The 22,282-nt window shown below is 46.4% G+C and overlaps 1 non-coding gene across 1 annotated transcript; it reads right to left on the bottom strand.

Annotated features, from left to right (window-relative positions):
• Positions 1-16,485: 16,485 nt before the first annotated feature.
• Positions 16,486-16,558, bottom strand: Trnat-ggu (transfer RNA threonine (anticodon GGU)). Its single transcript has one exon. It is a non-coding gene; the product is annotated as a tRNA-Thr (tRNA).
• Positions 16,559-22,282: the final 5,724 nt, after the last annotated feature.

The raw sequence follows: 22,282 nt of genomic DNA, 5'->3' as shown, positions 1-22,282 counted from the left end.
AGGGACCAACATGAACAACCCAGCGACTGCATCATACTCACACAAACACACAAGGTGGTACGCAGAACCCAAACAATACCGCGACTGGCTTCCCACCAGTCATCATACACAACTGCGGAGACCTCGGTCTCCTAAACAAGGAATTTAATAAACACAACCCCACAACATACTACCCTAAGGTCACTGGGGAACACACTGCACTGTACGTGGCGAACAAGTCAGATTACTCGAATCTACTGGACTTTCTCAAAGAAAGGAAGGTAGGGCACTTCACGTACAAAACACTCCTTGAAAGGACACAGCAGTACGTGATAAAGGGGATAGTTCTTCGTGTACTGTGTCGTTCGGGGTTCGTCAATCTCTCTGCTCTCAGGTGGGAGTGCATTCGGGTAAACCGAATGTCAGATTTCGGCACAGCAAGACCGTTGCGTAACTACATGGCGGAATAGGCCGACACGGCGAAGCCCCGCGACCTCCTGTTGTTTCTTCACATGGTCGTCAATGTAGAGATCTACAACACGCCGCGCAGCCCCCAACAATGCCATAACTGCAAGCGCTTTGTGCACGCGGGTATAAGACGTGGTCTCGCTCCCCGTTGCCGTATTTGCGCTGGCGGTCACACGACTGAACACTGCAAACTCCCCATACAGCACCTCGCAAGTGCGCCAACTGGGCTGCTGCCCATCCGGCAAACTACAGGGGGTGCAGTGCTTACAAAGCAGCTCTGAGGCGCAAAATAGCCAAACACGCTAAACCTACCGCTTTCACAGTTCCGAAACGACCCCGCGCCCATTAAGAAGTGGAGTATCCTTCGGTGGAGTGGTCGCTGGCAGCCCCAGCAGCGCGGGACGGTCAGAGGAGCCCCAGAGCTCTGGACACGTACAACAAACACCCCAAGCAACAGACACACTACAGACAAACAACACCTAACACCACACCAGCACCGGGCACACCACACGACACGACACCAGCAACAGCACCACCCTACCCCCTGAGATCGCGGACTGCAGCCCACCACAGGCTACAGAAGACGCACCAATACAGGGACGACCACAACGCCAGCGGAGGAGGAACAGGAGGAACACGACCACGCCACCACAAGTACACAGACAACAGGACACCAACACGACAACCCACACAACACACCCACTCACCACAAAGAATACACAGGCGCCCGTAACTGTCACACAAACAGCTGACACACAGGCCAGCCCTCACCAGACGCTAACACAGGAACAAGCGGCCGCCAACAAGACCAACACCGAGGGGCCGACAAGACCAACATTATGTCAACATTCCAGAGAATAATGGAAACATTATTCCCCGGACGCACGACCACGGAAATAGTCACGAAGATTATGGGGTGTGTCTCACAACTGTTCATGCAGTTCATGTCGAGCACGCTTAACTGGACTAGCTTCCAAGCCACTATCACACCACTTATTACACTACTACATGGATAATACACCACACCAGCCCCGAAACGCAGACGCTAACACAAACTCACAGAGCCTGTTTTGGAATGCCAACGGGATCGCCAGCAAAAACCCGAAATGGCCGCGTTCATGGAGCGAAAGGGTATCCGAATCGCTCTTGTGAACGAAGCACTGCTTACGCCTCGCAAACAACATACCAGGGTATTTGGTCTATAGTACTGACCGAGCGCATGGCAGGAAGGGAGGCGGTACGGCAATAATCATACACAGAGACATTGAACACACGAACATCGAGCTCCCAGCGCTTGAAAGACTAGAGGCCACGGCCGTCATGGTCAAGCTCAACGGAGCCAACACCTCACTGGTATTGATATACAATCTTCCTAAGAACATAGTAACACGCGATGTCAGCACAGTACTCAACAAAGCACCGCGGGTAAACGCCGCTGGAGACCTAAACGCAAAACACCCCGATTGGAATTCACGAATACGATCCTTCAACGGCAATAAACTGTACGAAGACGCACTACGCCGAAGCTAAATTATACTTTGGCCGGACGTTCCCACGTTCGTGCCTACACAGGCTCGACATACGCCAGACGTGATAGACATACCCCTCATAAAGGGCATCACGTGCACACTCTACCTCACGGTTGAAAGCGATCTGGACTCAGGCCACATGCCTGTAATACTGCACATGGAAGAAACACTGCAGGACATCGAACCAAGCAGGATGCTTAACTACAAGCGCGCGAATTGGACACTGTTCAAGGAAACGCTTGATAGTCGCATTCCTGACACCAGCGGAATTAACAACACACAGCAAATCGATGGGCCTGTTGAGGCTCTCACAACTGCCGTCCAAGACGCACTGACTGACGCCATTCCATTTACAACACCAAGACAATACTCGACGGCCCTGCCCAGGAGATCCTGGGCCTTACCTCAATGAGGAACCGCCTCAGGAGATACTGGCAGCGTACCATGCGCCCGTGCTATAAACTGCACGTCAAAGGACTCCAGGGCATAATACGGGATAAAAGACATTCAGAAACGAGCAATTGGGACAAACTCGCTGGGCTGGATACCACACGTCCTGGCGTGTGGCAGCTGGCCAGACACTTCACCAGGGAGAAACATTACGTTCCCACGTTACAAGGGCCAGACGGTCCAGCCTACTCCGCGACGGAGAAGGCAGAGCTTATGGCCACAACACTTGCAGCGTCTTTAATGCTGAATCCGGTTCCTCAGACCCAGTATTCACATTTGAAACGGACCAGGAGGTTACACGACTTGTAGCCCAGCCTTCGCGCAACGAAATTAGACGTACTAGCACAAATGAAATGACATTGGCTATCAAGCACACCAACGCTAGAGAAGCCCCTGGGCCTGATGGCATTCAAAACCGTGTCCTCCAAGAGTTCACGGATAAAGCCGTAGAATACCTCACACACTTAACGAATGTCATCATGAAACACCAACACTTCCCTGACTTTTGGAAGGCGGCCATGGTCCTGATGTTCAGGAAGCCAGGGAAAGACCACTCCCTCCCACAAAATTACCGACCCATCAGTCTGCTGTGTTCGCTCAACAAGATTGTTGAGAAGGTAATATTAAAAAGTATCACTAGGCATTGCATCGCTAATGACACCGTAAGACCGGAGCAATTCGGCTTTGGGAATCACCAATCGACAACACAACTACTACCCCGCGTAGTCGAACATATAACACACGGCTACAACTTTAACAAAGCCACAGGGGCCGTGTTCCTGGACATCGAAAAGGCTTTCTACCGTCTCTGGCAAAACGGACTCATACGCAAACTAAGCGAAGGTGGTGTCCCGGACGGACTCGTACGTCTCATACACTCATATCTAACGAACAGATGTTTCAACACTAGCGTGCAGGATAAACCATCAACACAACACGGTATCCAAGCGGGAGAACCCAAAGGAAGCATACTAGGGCCCATCTTGTTTAACCTGTACATTAATGACTTCCCAGCAACACAAACACGACGTTAGCAGTCTACGCGGATGACACCGCCATCCTTGCCCAAGATTGGAAACCGTCGAACATCAATTCACGAATACATACAGCACTCAGAACAGCTGAGCCTTGGCTGAAGCGATGGCGTATTGAAGTAAACGTCGACAAGAGCGAAGCAGCTCTGTTCACACGCAGACCGAAACTACTGCGCAAACATCAACACTGTAGACCAATAACACTACACACACGCCCAATTCGTTTCCGAGAGAAAGTCTCTTGGTGTCTGGCTAGACTGGAAACTTACATGGTGGGACCACACCGAATACGTTGCCAACCGAGCGGACGCGAGGCTGAAGGAGCTCTACCCAATGCTCAACAGGGAAAGCACACTGAATGGGAGGGTGTCTAGGTCCATGTACATGACACCGATTAGACCTCTGATGACGTACGCAGCTCAGGTCTGGGGATATGCAGCTCCTAAACGACTGCGCCGCCTGCAGATCATACAGAACAAGGTGCTACGAATCATTAGAAACGCTCCACGCCACACACGCACCGTGCATCTTCACCATGAATACCGCCTTGATACCCTAAAGGAAGTATTCAAAAAACACGCCACACGACTATACATTTACTCGTGACACTAACAATCCTTTCATCCTCGCTCTGGGAAACTACGATCACAACCACAGGTGGAAGTACAAGCGGCCAAAGACACTGCTAGCTAGGGCATAGCCAGGTATGTTTAACATACGCAAACAAGCGACAAACGTCGGCAAGCCTCTGCATATCAGCAACACTGACTGGTAACTACCATCTGCTACTACAGCCGACTAACAGGCCACAGCAGGGACACCGACTAGCTCGCCCACGGACGCACAAAACCATTCTCCAACATTCCCTCACACTGTGCTTGCGGTATGTGGCATATTGGACGCAAGATCTATAGTAAACCTAACTGTTGCAGGTTGCTGACGCTAAACGAGGACTCTGTACCAGCACCCAGCGCCAGCCGCCGAGCAGCACAACCGTACAACGTCAAGGTATCAACATGCATGATACCTACTACTAACAAACCCTATCCTTGCACGACCTATCACAGGTAGCAAGACAACCGCTACTGCTCTTACCATCCGACCTAACTATCGCAGAGGTTTTTGCCTTGGCACTTGCCTTGGCACTTTTTTCCTCTGCCCTTCATACCGCTACCCTAACCAAACCGCTTAACCCTAACTAGACGTACGCAAACATCGCAGTACCCACATTCTGCGACATCTCACTTTAGTGAATACTAACCCTTAATGCAGAGATGGCAGTAGACCTATTGTGTTGGCCATCATGCCGGTGTGGGCGTGGAGTGGCTCCACCACTTGTTAAAAAAACTAGCAATAATGAACGGGACGCACCGTCCTACAACTTGATAGCCACTCAGCAAATACGCCCGAGGTGATTTTTGAGCTGGTGTGCTGACTTTGTACTCAGTTTGAATGACAACGTCACAACTGTGCCACCAGCCATATTGCAACTGAACAGGCACTATCGCAACAAAAGCTGACTGAAACAGCAAGCGGTTTTTAGCTGCGTATCGAAACCCTTAAGCTTTTCCTGCTGTGAACACAGGATGCAAACTGAGATAAGCGGCGAACCTAGAAACAAACCCACTAACTTTTTTTTCAGAAGTAACACAAAGGAACACCGTTAACTAAAGACGCCTTATGTGTGTATAAGCAGAACGAAGAGGACTAAGAAAGGTTCACGAAAAACAGACGAGTATCGTTTATTGCACCCAGCTGTAACAGTACCAGAACTCAAGCCTAACACACACACACGCTGGCGAACTTACGTTAGCCACAACCAATAAAGTAAGGTAAAAAAACGATGGAAATACCGTACTCTGACGGTGGCCAACGCCGTACCCCAACAAAATAGACATGCTGACCTGTGGTCGATACTGAAGTAATACAAATACACGATGAAAGTGATGATTCTCGCACTAAGTAGCAACAGGTAACAATGTAACCAGATGCATACTCTTTCCTTGAATGTATCCCCACAGTCAACAAAATTACATGTTCACGAAACTTGCGCCAGACTGTACACTTGCTCGAACACGTCTTTCACGAAACATGTACTCCGGTAACCTCTACAGACGCATGCTACGGAGGGGTAATTCCAGGAACAGTGAGGCAGCCGGTCTTTACTACGGCAACCACATTCTCCCATAGTCGTCAGATTGTACACATTAAAGAGGTGAGAGAGGATCTTTTTTAATTCCACAATGACGCGACAATGTCACTGACGAACAATAGTCTCACCAATACACTCGTATTGTGGTGTTTTAGGTGATCACGGCGATATTTCCGTCGCATTCCGCAAAAACGAGAATATTACAAGACAATTCGTACTGCTGTGAGACACACGAATAATAACTGACTCTCCCATCTATTTGCGTGTGAAGAGAAACCGAAACGTAACGGTCCCGAATCAACAACCACACATAATTGCGGAACCATTCGTAAACCATTCCTAATACGTGATACCATTTAGAACAGTATCACACAGAAGTCACGGTGATACCGCGCCTGCAGCATGTTGCCTCTTGTAAATGCAGCTAGTTGAATGGAACACATCTCGCCAACACAACCACTGTGCAACTGAGTAATCATCGCACCGACCTCTGAGTAAAATAAACGCTTTTGTTTCTTACGAGAATACTCACCAGTATGCAGCTCCACTAGACTCGACATGGGGGCGAGATGGTGATGCGTCACAACACCATCTACGTTCTAAGAGGCCGACTCCGCACTACTGCAGACCAGGAGAAACAAGTCTGCGCTCATGGCCTCTGCAAGACTCAGATCGTAGAAACGGCCGCGAGAGAGCGCCAATTTGACGGACAGCGCCGCGGGAGGCCGGTGGTGGAATTTTATAATCGCCTGAAGGCGGGATAGTGAGATCGTAGTGGAGCCAGAAGACTTAACTGAAATGCAATTCGCACCAATGTCGACAATTTTTTACCGCAGTAGTTGATCCCGGCAGTGTCATGGCCAAAGGAAAAAAACAAAAAGGGAACTGTTCAGGACTCAGCTCTACTTGCGATACTAACCATAACTGACAGTTACTGATTGGGCTATTTTGGATATTGAATTTAAGGAATGCGTCTCCGGCCGATATCTACTGTGATGCGGTTCTGTAAGAGATGCTGAATTTTGTGTGTGATTTCTTACCTTAAAGGAGGAAAATGCAGATGAAGTATTAAATGAAGGCAATATTACTCTGATAGCAATATCGATAGTACTGGTTTGATGATTTTAACCTTGTACAATCTGAAAAGAAACTAACCAAATTTAAAAACTACGTCCAATTAGGTCTTTCACTGAAAAGAATAAGGAGTTGAGGCTAATTTTCAGGAAGAAACGGTCTTAAATATCTTTTCTGGTATTATAGGGAGAATGATACAAAATTTTAATTTGTTGTCGGAAATTCGTATCAAATAAATATAAACACTCTTCTGAAATCAAGAACAAGTAGGGCACACAGTCTTAACCTCTGTAATACTCAACAACTTGTCATCACGTTGCTGCATTGGTGACACGTGAGCCTATTAGTTTTTGATGTTCGGTAGGTGTATAGCTGCGTTCACAATGAAGCGCCCAGTTGCAGGCGGCTGGTCACTTCCCTACATTTTGTTTCCGACCCTTCGCATAGAACCACACGCTATCAGAATGCTGCCTGTTTCAAAATGGAAATTGAAGGGGAAGCCATTTCATTACCCCACCATGTGTGAACATGCAGCTAAACCTGTCTGTGAAAAATGTTGTGGGGAATTTTATGATTTGCGAAACTATTAAGTGCCTCGTCACACCGAAGGCCTCTTTGTTTAACGGTTTTCACACGTTTCTCCGTTAGTAAGACATAATTATGGGGTAAAGTAAGGAAAATTCTCCCATCATACATATCGTATCTGCGTAATCCATGATATTGTCAGCGATCACGCACCATTTCGTTGGAGCTACACCCAGCTATTTAAAATCTCAGTCGTGTTCCTGTTTCAATCCTTGACTGTTACACATTAGCTGAGAGCCATATGCAATGTCCATTATGTTGTGGTTCAAATCCTTGGCTGATCGGCTCGGAGGATAAAGTGATTTGTCCTACGAACGAATGCTATCTCGAAAGCTGCTGACTGGTAAGGTATACGCTCACATGACGAAATTCAAGCAGGGAGTTTCGTGCTATACCTCAGATTACAGTACTTTTCCCAATTTAGAACAATATTATTTTCGTTTTTACTGTGCATCGCCAGATAGGTCACGCAGCTTTAGTGGGAGTTTTTTTCGCTTGCAGATACAATGGACACATTGAAAGGTGAGAGCACTGCGTGAACCGGTGAAGACTTGGAATGAAGTCTAGAGAAACAGTTTCTGGTTGTCGCCCAGAAACAAAGAATCAGCAGTTAGGGAGAACCCCCAACGTGAAGTAGCTCAGGAGCAGAAACCTGACTAAAATCAACATGTGAAAGGATTTGTATTCACGCATGCGCTCTTACTGTCTTAAGCCCAAGAAATCCACAATGTGAGTATCATGTTGAGCATGAGCATCTAAGGAACTAAAAGCAAAGGTAAGGAAGACAGGACCGATATGCTTGTGAAGGAGGAGCAACCAGGACCCTGTGCTCTAAATGAGGACAGGAAGCAAAGTAATTTTCTCGTGAAAGGTTATAAGGGCGTATAGCAACACTAAATCGGGATGTGACGAAACAACCAAATAACCCTTCACTATCATTACCACAACTGTGGGGCCTACGTGGTGAAGCTGTGAATTGATTGCTGTCTGAAATATTTTGACCCGAGACATCTTAAGATCCTAGTGAATATTGCAACTATAGAATGAGGTCCCGAGTTCGAGTCTCGGTCGGGCACACAGTTTTAATCTGCCAGGAAGTTTCATTGGAACTATAGCTAAACTCATATAAGCAACATTGACATTAGACATTGGAACATACTGTCACCACATAATGGACGTAATTTTGATAAGCCTGCTCACTGGTCGACTAATAAAGTATAATAGGATGACGCTGACTGAGGCCACAGTGTGCGTCTTCATGGCGGTTACTTGACCTATCTAAAACATACGACAAAGTAAGATTTTATTGTGCCTGGTATATAAGAGAAAGTTGAGAAGTCAGTAAGACACCCAAGAAATTATATAGTTTTATTATCATGCGAAACTCACTAAGATGCCCCGGGGTTCATTAAGGTGTGTTAGAAGTGATAGAAAACCCAATGAAGAGAAACCCATACCTATTAAATATGAAATGAGAAAGAAGTGAATCACGCTGAACGTCTGCTGATAGTGCAGATTTAAATGCTTTATGCGTCAAATTGTGTGATGATCATCTTATTAGTGAGGTACGGTATGATGAAATATCCAGTCGAACACCGCTGTGGTCTCCACACTAAGTGGGACATCACATTTACAAGGCAGCTGGCTAGTTACTAACAGTTGGATTCAAACAAACCTTCTCACAGCTATCACCAGAGCAATACAAATGGGCCCTCTTCTACAGAACACCCACGGCCACCTTACGAAAGCCGTTTTCTTACTGAGCGCCCTGGACGATGGAGAATAAGTCACTCACTTACAGAACATCGCAGGAAATGAAAAAGCGTATGGCGCCATCCATCAAACGAGCACTGCTTATAACATGGTGGCATCGACGTGAGACATAGCGCCATATACCTATCCTCCCTTGGAGGCGGTCAAGTGGGAGATGTGTCTCAGAGCTGGATAGTGACAGATGGTGACGCGAGATTGGACGCGCACTTGGTTTACGTATCAGGCGATAGAGGACAATATTGGATAGGGGGACTGTGATTTTAGTTTCGATTGTGCCCACTAGAGTGAAATTAAGTACTAGAATGTTTTCAAAACTGTTCTAGTATTTTCATGAAGTGTTATGTCTTTTGGGTATGTAAAATGTCATAAATGTGTTTTAGCAGTATAAATGATGCGTGATTGTGGTTTAACGTTAATATGAAGGTAATTGTTTAACGAATTATGTAGTAGGATTTAGTGTGGAAACATTTCGAACAAGTATGGATAGGGACTAAGGGGATTTTTGTAAAGAAAGTTTATGGTAAAGGGAAAGTTAAGTCAGGTATAAAAAACAATAGTAAATAACTTAATGCATAGCAAAACTTGTGCATATTAGATAATTACGTCGTTAAGAAGTGCAGTCATTAGGATTACTATTTTGCGATTGGTTATTGATGAAAAGCACGGACTGACGCCGGAGAATGTTTTGCTATTGGCTGTTGAGTAAACTGACCAATGGTAAAGCAATATTCTTCGCGCGCACTTCTCTGCTGGTAGAGAAGTCTGAGTATTCTAGCGAAGAGTTGGAGCCTTGCCATGAAACAGTTCGGACGTGTGTAGTAGTAGTAGTAGTAGTAGTAGTAGTTCCGATGGAAATGGTAAGTGTGCCGGATGTAGCAGTGTTTCATACATCAAAAGTGTTGGAAAATGACGGCATAATTATTCCGATGTGTATGTAGAAATTTCAGAATTTGTGAGTGAATTTTGTGACGATAAAAGGCAAATTACGCGTGGTGTATTGAGCAGGTCGGTGACTAAAAACTGTGACTGCATTAGGTACCGACAGACCTAGTATTTGGGGATCATTCACAATCAAAAACAATCCGTATTTTTGTAGCTATTACGTTTTCGGGAAATGCAACACCATAAACTTGCTGACGTGAGTGAAAGGGATTGTCAGTGACTATGTCAAGTCTAGCACGGCCTTGGCAGTGATACTTGTTCAACTAAGTTTCAGAATATATTGATTGAGGACGAAATTCCTAACCTTTCATTTCGTGTGAAACATTTCTCCCTAAACGCAGATTAGTGACTAATTGCAGCCTGGTTCACGTCGAAGTACTGTAGGTTTCGCTCAGCTTCCCTATTGATGATATGCTGAGTCAATGTTCACAGGTAGGTGCAGGTCCGTCGTAAAAGGGACGGAAAGAACCGCGCCGCCGCAGTCGTTCAACGTATTGCGACGCATACAGCGTGAAAGATTGCGTGGTAAGAAGACAATATCAAATGGGCGGTTACCATACGAAGGAATGGTATCAGCAAGGAAAGCTATCAGCCGATCAGACTAGGAGTGTCCTTATCCAAAAGAAGGTGATGCGTTAACTAGGCCTACTTAACTAGAAGTGACGCTATTTCAAGTGGCAAAAAAAGAGGCATCGGTATTGCACAGACAACCTGCAGTCGACAGTCGTTCGCAGTAACGGTTGCTGGAAAATGCACGCATTCCGTTCACTCACGAATTCTAATATTTCAAAGGAAGACAGCGTAACCTAAATTGAGGAACAACAGTGATACTGTTAGCTTTAGTGCTACGTGTGATCGTTTTTTGCAGCTTGCGTAGCTGACCTTGATAAAATCAGTTTCTCTGTTGATGAAATGAGCGACTTCAATACAACATACATTCACAGCACTGCTCCTTGCTGAAAGAAGCAGTGGTGCAGAAGAAAGTTGTGACGTAGCAACTGATGAATACATTCAGCGGTGAAAAATTTTTATAGGTAAATTGGTGAAAGTTAAGAAACATTCCTGTCAGCAACAGTAAACTTGTGAGAGAGGACAATGTCGATTTGTAAGAGTGGCTAAGGGAGCAGGACCTGTACTCTTCTTTGAATAAAGCCAGACAGAATTAGTGACAACCGCCAGCACCCAGAACCTGAGGTAGCAGATACCTCACCATGTGTATGAAATTCCAGAGATGGACCAGCTATTACCCCTCTACACCCAAGAACTGTATATGTTGTATAAAAGGTGTCGACTAAAATCATACCAAAGGTGGAAGAGGATATGACGGCAATGCCTGTGGTGCCAGAGGAGTCACTGTCCTGTGAAGTAAACGAAGACAAGAAACAAAGACTCCTAATGCAAGGTTTTTAGGAGCTAAGAACGTTACGAATTCTGAATGGTTCAAGAAGCCCGGAGTAGCATGAACTGTCTAACTCACCACAAGATCGTAATCTGATGGAAAACGAAGAGCTAAAGACTTTCAACTTGAAATTCTAGCCGTATGTGCGAATATATTACAACCTCTGTTCGCTCAAGTGAGGAAACAGTAAAAATGCACAATAACAGTCACCAGCATAGAGGTTGAAAGCAGCATCACATGCCGCCATAGTTTTATTCACACCAGTTGCTGGCATCCAAGCAGTTAGCAATATATCCTTTAAATGAAGATCATATGCTTGGTGGGCTTGCCTAGCACTGTGTTTCAACACCATGAATAAACCACAATGAAGCCAAGGACATTGTTAGTATCCATCATCATCCTACGTTTTGAAACCAGGTGATTACTATATTGGATCGTACTGGCAGGGAAAGAATATTTGGACTGAAGCTTGCTTTCAGCAGATACAATCGTTTTCGAAGACTATTGTGGCCGTTACGTAACAGAAGTTCCAGGAAATAGTACGCTCCCCGGAAAATTACCCCGCCATCTGATTCTGATTAAGAGGTTTTTTCTTCATGTAAGTTGTGTTTACGAGTATCAGAGAACTCTAAGGATACGCAGACGATCCAAGTTGGAAAGAGAAAGAGGAATGACGCAAAACATCAGCTGACAGATCGGGTAGGAGCCCTCATCTCGTGGTCGTGCGGTAGCGTTCTCGCTTCCCACGCCCGGGTTCCCGGGTTCGATTCCCGGCGGGATCAGGGATTTTCTCTGCCTCGTGATGGCTGGGTGTTGTGTGCTGTCCTTAGGTTAGTTAGGTTTAAGTAGTTCTAAGTTCTATGGGACTTATGACCACAGCAGTTGAGTCCCATAGTGCTCAGAGCCATTTTTGAGATCGGGTAGGAGACCATGTACATTACAGTTTGAGGCATAAATAACCTAAATATGTGAGGTCAGTGAGACGTGATGAGTTCATAAAGTACGAACTCAACCACTCACATTGTCTCCTGGAATTAGGAAGGAGAGAACAATTCACGTCCAAGCCTTGAACCTACCCGCTAACAGTCGAATTCAGACGAACCTTCTCACAGGTATCATAAATGGACCAGTGAATTCCAGAAAGAAGAAAGTCATGCCACCAGGAGACACCAATTCCTGCAAAGAGCAATGGAGAATACACTAGTCACCAGAGGAATACCGCAGAAAAGCAGGAAGTATACGTCTGTTATCAGTGATACATAATGTGTGACATGGAGGAAGAAACGTTAAAAATTGTGAGACAAATACGGCAAACATGCATAATGATTTTGGAGTCAAAGAATCAAACTACATTCGAAGGAAACAACCAGTATGGAAGCAGTTGTAACCGAGACCGAAACGGTCGAGAAGTGGCCAGTAACGAAGCGAGACGGGACCAAACAGAGAGAGGCCCGCGAACAAACCAACGGAAAAGATGGACACGAACAACGACGGACGGACGAGCGAGACCTGACGACGACAACACGCAAGATGCAACGGGGTGACAGAGACAACCAAAGGAATCCACGACGTCCACTAGAAACGAAATAAAGTACAGTAAACACGGTTTCAGCTGTCACGAGGTCGATAGGCTCCACGAAATTTGAACTGCCTAACTGAGCGAGAGAAAGGCGCTTATATACAGGATAAGGTACGCCGCTATTGGCAGCTGGGACCACGTGCTCCACCGTGGCGCCCTCACGATATTCCCGAGCCTGGAACTCGCGCAGCCGCGGCTTACGGCGCGACGGCTATAGAGACCTCTAGTAGTAATCGAGGTACATACCGTCTGGCGCGAATTCAGAACCCGTGGCGCTCGGTACCAAAGAAGCACCATTAACCAAGGAGTAAAATGACTTGTCACGTCATCAAGAAACAGGTGGCTTCAGTCTGTTCTCTAACTGGGAAGTCATCAAGTAGCAGTTCGGATAAATCCGTAGTGTAGCCAACAATCAGCAATTCACAATATTTACCGATAATAACTGCCCCACGATGTACACATTCCACCAACGAATTCCATATGGAACATCACGTACCCGGATGGGAATGTACCTTTTGTAGGGAAATGCCCCGTTCAACGGCCGCCTCTGAGTTGAGCCCAGAGTATGACAAAGGAACAATTCACATCAGACGTCTGGCGTAGTGGGCCAAGAAGTAGATCCTCATCAAATACAATACCATATGTATCTGGGTGGGAATATATCTCACACACAATAAATAATATGTCACGAGAGCGCGTACACTTGAATGAGGAACTGCAAGCAGTGGAAGGGTCTGAAGAGCACGTGATGGAACTACCAGTGTTTCGTAACAGATAAAAGAGAAACCTAGTGGTAACTAGGAATTAAGATTAAAGAGAAGGGCATATAACCGCCGTAATGACTTACTCAACCAATCTGACCTCTCCTAGAATAATGAATCGACTGAATCAATGCTGAGAGCTTTCTCAACGTACAGCCAGCATTTGGATCAAGCTCTGAGTGACAGTCAACTTGTATAGAAGTGCTGCACATTCCAGCAATAATAGCGACGTGACGAGCTATATTAATGAGATCGTGTGAGAAAGTATTTATCGAAGAGATTTTCATGTGGTTTACAGCTGTTTGATGTCGGCGAGTAACGATGAAAGGCATACTGAATCAAACAAGAACCAAGAAACAAGTAGGAGAAATCTTACATTAGAGAAAATTTGTTCATGCATGATCGAGTCTGATTAAACAGCAGTCCTTCCGTACCTACTATCACATTAGGAAGGTGAATACCCATTAAGTTCTGAAACAGAGCATTAGGAAACCCAGGAAGTGGAACTACTCTTTTTGGATCAAAGCTCGCACAAGGCATATTTTCATCACTGATTGGAGTCAAGATGCACTCACAATAACATGGACCTTCAACCGCGAACTGTAGTCATACCGTTTAATGGCAAAACAGTGACTAAGTCTCTCAAATCCATCAGCCTATTGCCTTATTATCAACATCTAGTGGAAGTGAGACTGTGTCTTACGAGTATATAGTTACGAAGGGACTAATGGGAAAGAACCAATCATAAAAAAGGATGTTCATAGTTAATGACTTGTGCAGGATGCGAGAACCGAGATCAACAATGAAACGAAGCGCAGTTGTTAAGTCGAAGACTTTTGATGTAGCTCTACAGAATACATTCCAGCCGAAAAAGGCGGAAACCAGCAAAATCATTTGTCACCATCATCCGGTAATACGTAGCTGGTTTCTGAAGCAGGGGTTTACCTCTGTAGTTATTTAGTATATTTCAGGTAACACAACACAAAGCTGAACCACAAAGGCAGTCAGCTCTGGACATCTCATCCTCGAATTTCCTCAGATATGTCAGGAATAAACAGTTGTTTGTTCAGTGATTCAAGTGTAGTACGACGTGCGAAAACGATCAGAGGTTCCTCACAAAGCAGAGTGTGCTGTTAGGAAAATATTGCGTCGCCAGAACCCAAGAGGTGTGTAATCAACGCATGTTCGTAATTCTACGTCTGTACTTTTATCAGTTTCTTTAAATAACCGAGAATCAGAAATTAGTATGCCCCCCTTTCCACGATTTGCCACTGTTACAAAGTGAGTGGCTTCTACTTGGCCCAACTAATGAACACATGAGCGGCGGGAGAATGGGGGGGGTGGGGTTTACGGTAAACAAACCCTTATAACTTGCGTCTGTCTGTGTTTGGTCCCCTAACACAGGGTGTTTGTTATTTGTGTCAGGTAATTGTAGAAACAGTGACGAAAAAGAATTAGTAGATGCATGTATGTTGCGTTCGGAAGCTAAGAAAATGGCTCCGAGCACTATGGGGCTTAACATCAGAGGTCATCAGTCCCCTAGAACTTACAACTACTTAAACCTAACTAACCTAAGGACATCACACACATCCATCCCCGAGGCAGGATTGGAACATGCTATCGTAGCGGTAACGCAGTTCCGGACTGAAGCGCCTAGAAACGCTCGGCCACAACGGCCGGCTTGAAGCTAAGAGGTCAGGACGGAGAATGAAAATGTTTTCAGGGCATTGCAATCTTATCTGACACAAATATTTTGATGTGTTACTTTAATATGCATGATACACTTTTCACAAATAACAAAATGTGTGGTGGACTAATGCTGCACTGAGTTCATGCGAATATAAGCGAAGTAAGTAGTGTTACACCCTGTTTGACGTGTCAATGAAAAATCGAAGTTAGTCACGGGCAAAAATATTTCTCTGATGATGTCGTGGCAGATTGTATAATGCAATGAGAATGTATAATGCAGTTCAGATAGATTTTTATTTTAGGGCTGCAGAACTGAAATATTTATGATCATAACGTGTTATGTTATTAGCAACCTGGATTAGAATATTAATTGTATTATTTGCAGTGAAACAACTTCCAGTAAAATTTTACGTCCACTAATCTGTAAATTAGAAGGAATTTTTTTACTGCCATGTAAATTGTTTTTGTACTGTCTCTTGAAGTACTACTGTTACATAAGTGATTAACCTCAAGTACGTCTTGGGAAGAAAATAAGATACTAAATATCAGATGAAGGCTCTAGGTTCTAGAAAGCAGCTGAGGGTTTGAAATCCACATCAGACAACACATTTTAACTATCTAAAACGAATGTTATTCCGTCATTTCAAAGATTAAGTAAATTATGCAGAGTGACGTTCAGAACATGTCGGTAGAAAGGGAGATTGGCTGATCTACCTGTTATACACGTCAGATTGAGATTGGCCGAGCAGTTCGTATCGAAATACCGCCCAAGATGGCGTTGAAGCATTAGTATGGACTGCCATTTCTTTTTAGTTTTTGCAATTATGTATCAATAGCCTCTGGTTTTGATTATCGATTTATGCGAATTCCCGGAAAGTGATAATTTGACTCTAATAGTAACAGTAGTAACAGACTATTTCTATGAGTTTGTTTGCACAGTGTTAGTTCCTTCGAAAGAGGACACAATGCAGTTCCCGCATCTGTGAAACATTACATATAAACTGAAGCGGGATCACTGCTGTCAGCTGCAGCGAGACGTTAAGCGGAATCAGCGGCGAAGAGCGAAAATGTGTACCGGGTCGGGATTCGAACCAGGGATCTCCTGCTTACCAGGCAGGTGCGTTAACCACTACGCCACCTAGTACGCAGCTTTAATCCAACTGCACGGACCATCTCGATACACCTGACGGCCGATCCACACTCCCACCGAGCGCACCTATCCGCAGTCCCTGTCCGTTATGCTTTCATTCCCTACTTAGAGATTTCCACAGGGCGGTACACCATGCCTTCAAGTAACAGATCATCCATGCTGGGCATTGGAGTAACTTCAGTCACTGTGAATCCACAAATACGTCCGACGTGGATTGATATGCCTTCATAATCTTGGACTTTTTTTTTTTTGCAGAGGGCGCACACCATGTGGCTGTCATACAAACAGCTGTCACTGAAATACCTGCACTGTTTCATGAGCAGGTAATACACCACAACCGCCCCATATGCCAACGACACGATTCTGTCTTAGATGCTGCTCAGGAATGCGGACGAGATCGCCATGAAAAGGGCTCAATTTGTTACGTTCATGCAACAAAAAGAAAACCAGATCGCTCGCGTGAAGGAAACTGAACTCCAACCACACAACTACGCATTAAAGACGACAGCCGGTGCAATGGCAATAATCATACACTAAGAGACAGAACTCAAAAACATTGAGATACCTCAGTCCGAATGGTTAGAAGCCACAGCCGTCAGGGTTAACGTGGACGTAGCCAACACAACATGGATATCGATATATAAGCAACCTGGCATCTTAACAACAGCACCATTCTCAACACAGAACCACGAGTCATCCCCGCTCGATATGTTAGCGCTGAGCACCCCGACGGAACTCGGGAAGACCAACCGTCAACGGCGGAAAACTACGGGAACATGCACTAGATCGAAACTACATCACACTAGTGCCGACCGAACTGACACTGATACCCTATCACAGGGAACACATTGCAGGTGCAATGGCCACCAGGGGATAACATGTACACTCTCCGATAAAGCTCTGAACCATCTCTCACCACACCACACATACGTACGTAATTCTTGTCACAGGACCTAACTGCACTAGAAAAACGTGAACCGGGCACCTTTCAGGAAGAGGGTTAATAGTATGAGAAATAAGCTAAACTACGCAAAACGCATAAACTGATGATTTAGAGCCCCTCAACACTGTAGTTCAGGGACGTAGAACCCGGCACCATCCCAATACTCACGCCGCAACAAGCCCAGCAGGCCTGCTTCCTGAGATCGAGGGATTTATCTACGTGAGGAAACATCTCATTAAATATTGGCTGCGCTCAATGCTCCCGTTGTATAAAAACCACCTCTAAGGCCCCGGAGAATCGTATGGGAAGAATACGAACATTTAAAACCGCGCGGTGGGATCTACCACATGCCGTCATGAATTGACCTGCAGAGTGGAAAGTAATCCGCCACTTCACCAAGGATAAACACTATACATCTGATTTAAAAGGGCTTGAGGAACTTATTCCTCAGAAGATAATGCAGACCTTATAATCCCAACACTACCAGCGACATTCGCATCGAATTTTATAGCTTCCGACACAGCATTCGCACTAGGACCAGGCTAGGAGGTTACAAGACTTAGGCCAGCCAACACATGACGTAGTAAGGCGTCATAGTATATACGAAATTACCTGGGTAATTAAGCACAGCCCAAATAGGAAAGCTGCTGGTTCTTGTAGCATTCAACACCTTGTGCTCCAGGATTTCTCGAGAGTAAGAGAATACGTCACACCCTACCGTATCAGCACATCCCTGTCTTTTGGAACACGGCCTAAGTCCTGGTGTTCAGGAAGCCAGGGAAAGACCACTCACTGGCACAAAATTACTGACCTCTCGATCCTCTGTGCTCGCTCAGCAAGATTGTTACGAAGGTGATTCTGAAACGTCCCACTAGACACTGCACCACTGTAACGCTGAGACCATAGCAATTAAGATTAAGGAACCATCACCCAAGAACACAACAATCCGTCGACGTAGATGAACATCTTATACAGTTGCTGAAATGCCAACGAAGCTGCAAGGTCCGTGTTCCTAGGCAGCAGGAAGACCTTCGATCTTCTACAGCGGAACGGCCTATCACGCAAAAACAGATACGTTTGTTCCACAACGGACACAATCGTTGGTTGGTTGGTTTGTGGGATTGAAGGGCCCAGACTACTACCGCAATCGGTCCCTTTTACAAGAAATTTAAATACCCACAAAAAATAAACTATGGAGATAACGAGATATGGCGAAGGACAAGAAAGACACAAACAGAGAAAAGAAAAAACTAATTAAAATCACACAGAGTATGACTGGTTGGCCGACCATGGCCGCAAAAAGGAAAAGCCAACCACCAAGTGACAATAAATACGACAGTCAAATTCCGTAGGCCAAGGGCCAGACTAAACACAATAAAAAGTCAAACACTTAGATCCAACGATACAAATCCCTTACACGAATAAAATTCAGAACTAAGTCTGCCGCTGCAACATTATCCGATAGAAGTGCAGGCTGCGTAGCAGCCAGCGCAAAGGCCTGCCTGAGCGGAGTTCAAACCGGGCAGTCCAACAAAATGTGGACGACCGTCAAAGCCGAACCTCAACGACAGAGAGGTGGGTCCTCGCGGCGCAATAAAAACCCATGCGTCATCCAGGTGTGACCAATGCGAAGCCGGTACAGTAAAACAGAGTCCTTGCGAGAGACCCACAAGGAGGAGCACAACACACCGGTAGTCTCCTTGACGGGCCGAAGTTTATATGGTGCAGGGAGAGTGCGTGATTTATCACCACATGGTACCAAGGACCACCACCTGCAAAACTGACTGAAGATCTCACTCCAAAAGGCCGCTCTCCAGGGCCAGTGCACTCACTGTATGCTTGGCCAGCATGTCGACATGTAGATTTCCTGGGATGACGATATGACGTCCACACAAAAACCACAGAGCGGCCGTAACACGCTGGAGTATGGATGGACTCCTGGACCGCCATCACCAGATGAGAGTGAGGGAAACACTGCTCTATAGCTCGTAAGCCACTTCGGAAGTCACTACAGATAACTAAGGACTCACCTGAACAGAAGTGGATATACTATATGGCAAGAGAGATGGCAACCAGCTTGGCAGTGAAAACAGTGGAGCCAGCTGGCAATGAGCATTGTTCAGAATGATCCCCTAGAGAAAGAGCATAACCATCGAACCGTTGGTATAGATCACGTAAGAGCCTTTAAACAACGCCAGAAGTGAAAGGAAGCGGTGGCGGAATGCCTCAGGAGTGACTGAGTCGTTTGGGCCCTGTGCCAAATCGAGTCGAAGGTATGGGCGGAGCACACACCACGGCGGTTGACGTATATGGGCCGGGAAAACAGGTGGGAGAGGGAAAAAGCCCAGAGAGAAGAGCCTGCGTGCGAACACCAATCGTACACCCTAAACGGTGCCGCCTATCAGGAAAATGAACCACCAAGTTCAGGAACAACAGACCGTAATTGAGATACCTAGGCAAGCTACGAAATTTAACAACACAAGCGACCAGTAATCATTGGCGTCAGAACCAAAATGGTTGGACACAAGCCTCCAAAAGTATGCTGTTGACAGGGCTTTTGTGTAACGCTCCACTGGCGAGTTGGACTCCGCTGTGAAGGATGGTGTACAGCAACCTCAGTATGGACGGGTATCCCGAACCGTAATCCAGGCTCCCATAACCAAGAAGGGACTGAAAGAATGCCTGCTACAACCATACAGGAGTAGACTGATTGGAACCCAAGCTGGTGTGCCTCAAGCAATGAAGAGCGTTAAGATGTAGCCAGCACATTTGCTTAAGCTGCCGAATATTAGGGAAGCAAGTCAACCAGATATCAGGCACCAATCAAAAGAACAATGCGTCTCCACCATTCAAGATAAAGCCGTGCATCTGGGTGAACAGTACGTCGCCGGCAGGAAAGTGTAATGCAGGTCTTGGCAGCTGAAAACTGGAAGCCATGCGCTACAGCCCAAGAGTGCACCTTGCGGATAGCGCCCTGCAACTGACGTTCAGCAGCTGCAATGCCAATGGAGTAATAGTAGAGGCAGGAAACGTCAGCATAAAACGAAGTGGAGACAGACCTTCCCACCGCCGCAGCGAGCCCGTTAATTGCTATTAAAAAACAGGCAGACACTGAAACCAGATCCCTGCGGTACCCCGTTCTCCTGAACTCGGAAGGAACTATGGGAGACCGTGACTTGCACGCGGAAGGTACGATGTGATAGAAAATTTCGGATGAAAATCTAAAGTGGACCACCAAGACCCTAACCATGAAGCGTAGAGAGGATGTGATGGCCCCATGTCGTATCGTGCGCCTTCCGCATGTCAAAAAAGACAGCGACGAGGTGCTGACGGCGGGCAAATGCCGTACTGATGGCTGACTCCAGGATCACTAGATTGTCGGCGGCAGAGCGGCCTTTACGGTTCCCGCCCTGAGACGGAGCCAAAAGAACCCGAGACTCGAGTACCCAGTTCAACCGCCGGCTCACTATGCGTTCGAGCAACTTCCAAAGAACGTTGGTGAGGCTAATGGGGTGGTAGCTGTCCACCTCCAATGGGTTCTTGCCAGGTTTCAAAACGGAGATAACAATACTATCCCGCCATTGTGATGGAAACTCATCCTCGACCCAAAGACGGTTGTAAAGGTCGAGGAGGCGTCGCTGGCAGTCCACTGAGAAGTGTTTCAGCATCTGACAGTGGATGCGATCCGGCCCAGGAGCTGTATCAGGGTAAGCTGTTGGGGCACTGAGGAATTACCACTCACTGAATGGAACATTGTAGGATTGAGGATGGCGGGTGTGAAATGAAAGGCTCCGATATTCCAACTGCTCTTTAATGGAGCGGAAAGCCAGTGGGTAATTCGCAGAAGCGGAACTCAGAGCAAAATGATCTGACAAGCAGTTTGCAATTACGTCGCAGTCAGTACAAACTACTCCATTCAGTGAGAGGGAAGGGACGCTGAAAGGGGTCCGGTAGCCATAGAGGCGTGTAATCTTTGCCCAGAGCTGCGATGGAGAGACGGAGGCCAATGGTGGTGACATACCGTTCCCAGCACTCCTGCTTGTGTTGGCGAATGATGCGGCGGGCATGCGCACGGAGCCATTTAAAGGCGACGAGGTTTTCTATTGAGGGATGCCGCTTGTGACACTGGAGCGCCCGCCTGCGATCTTTACTAACGCACAGTCCTGCGCCGAGAGGTCCCAGAAGAACGGGGAATGGCAGATTCTGCGGCAGTAGCGATGCCGGTGGTGACCGAGTGAACCATCGCATCAATGGCTTCATTACAAATAGGCGCAGTAGCGGCAGTGGAGGAGAACAAGTCCCAGCCAGCCTTATTCATAGTCCATCTGCAAGGGCGCCCAGCCCAGAAGAGTCACGTCGTGGCAGTGACAGAAAGATTGGAAAGTGGTCACTACCACACAGGTCGTCATGCACTCTCCATTGGACAGACGGTAAGAGGCTAGGGCTACAGATCGAAAGGTCAGTGGCGGAGCATGTGCCATGCGCCACACTGAAGTCACTGGGTCACCTGCAGCCACCGATTGAGCACCTGTGAAAGTGCTAATCATTGTGTCTGAAAGAACTGCGAGATCTAGGTCCTCACTGGACGCCAAGGTCTCCACCTCATCCTGAGACGTACAGCATGAAGGTTGTGGTGGGGTGGGTGCCACCCCAAGTTCCTTTGTCTTAGAGGTCTTTTTCTTGGACTTCTCTCGCTGCTCCTTGGGTTTCACTGGCTGGGAGGGCTTCACAGATTCAGTCTCCAGGTCAATGGAGGATTTCAAAGCCCTACGACC

The sequence above is a fragment of the Schistocerca nitens genome, chromosome 2, assembly GCF_023898315.1.
Source record: "Schistocerca nitens isolate TAMUIC-IGC-003100 chromosome 2, iqSchNite1.1, whole genome shotgun sequence".
NCBI classification, from domain to species: domain Eukaryota; kingdom Metazoa; phylum Arthropoda; class Insecta; order Orthoptera; family Acrididae; genus Schistocerca; species Schistocerca nitens.
Note: the sequence above shows the minus strand (reverse complement) of the source record. Positions and strands in the feature narration are given on the sequence as shown.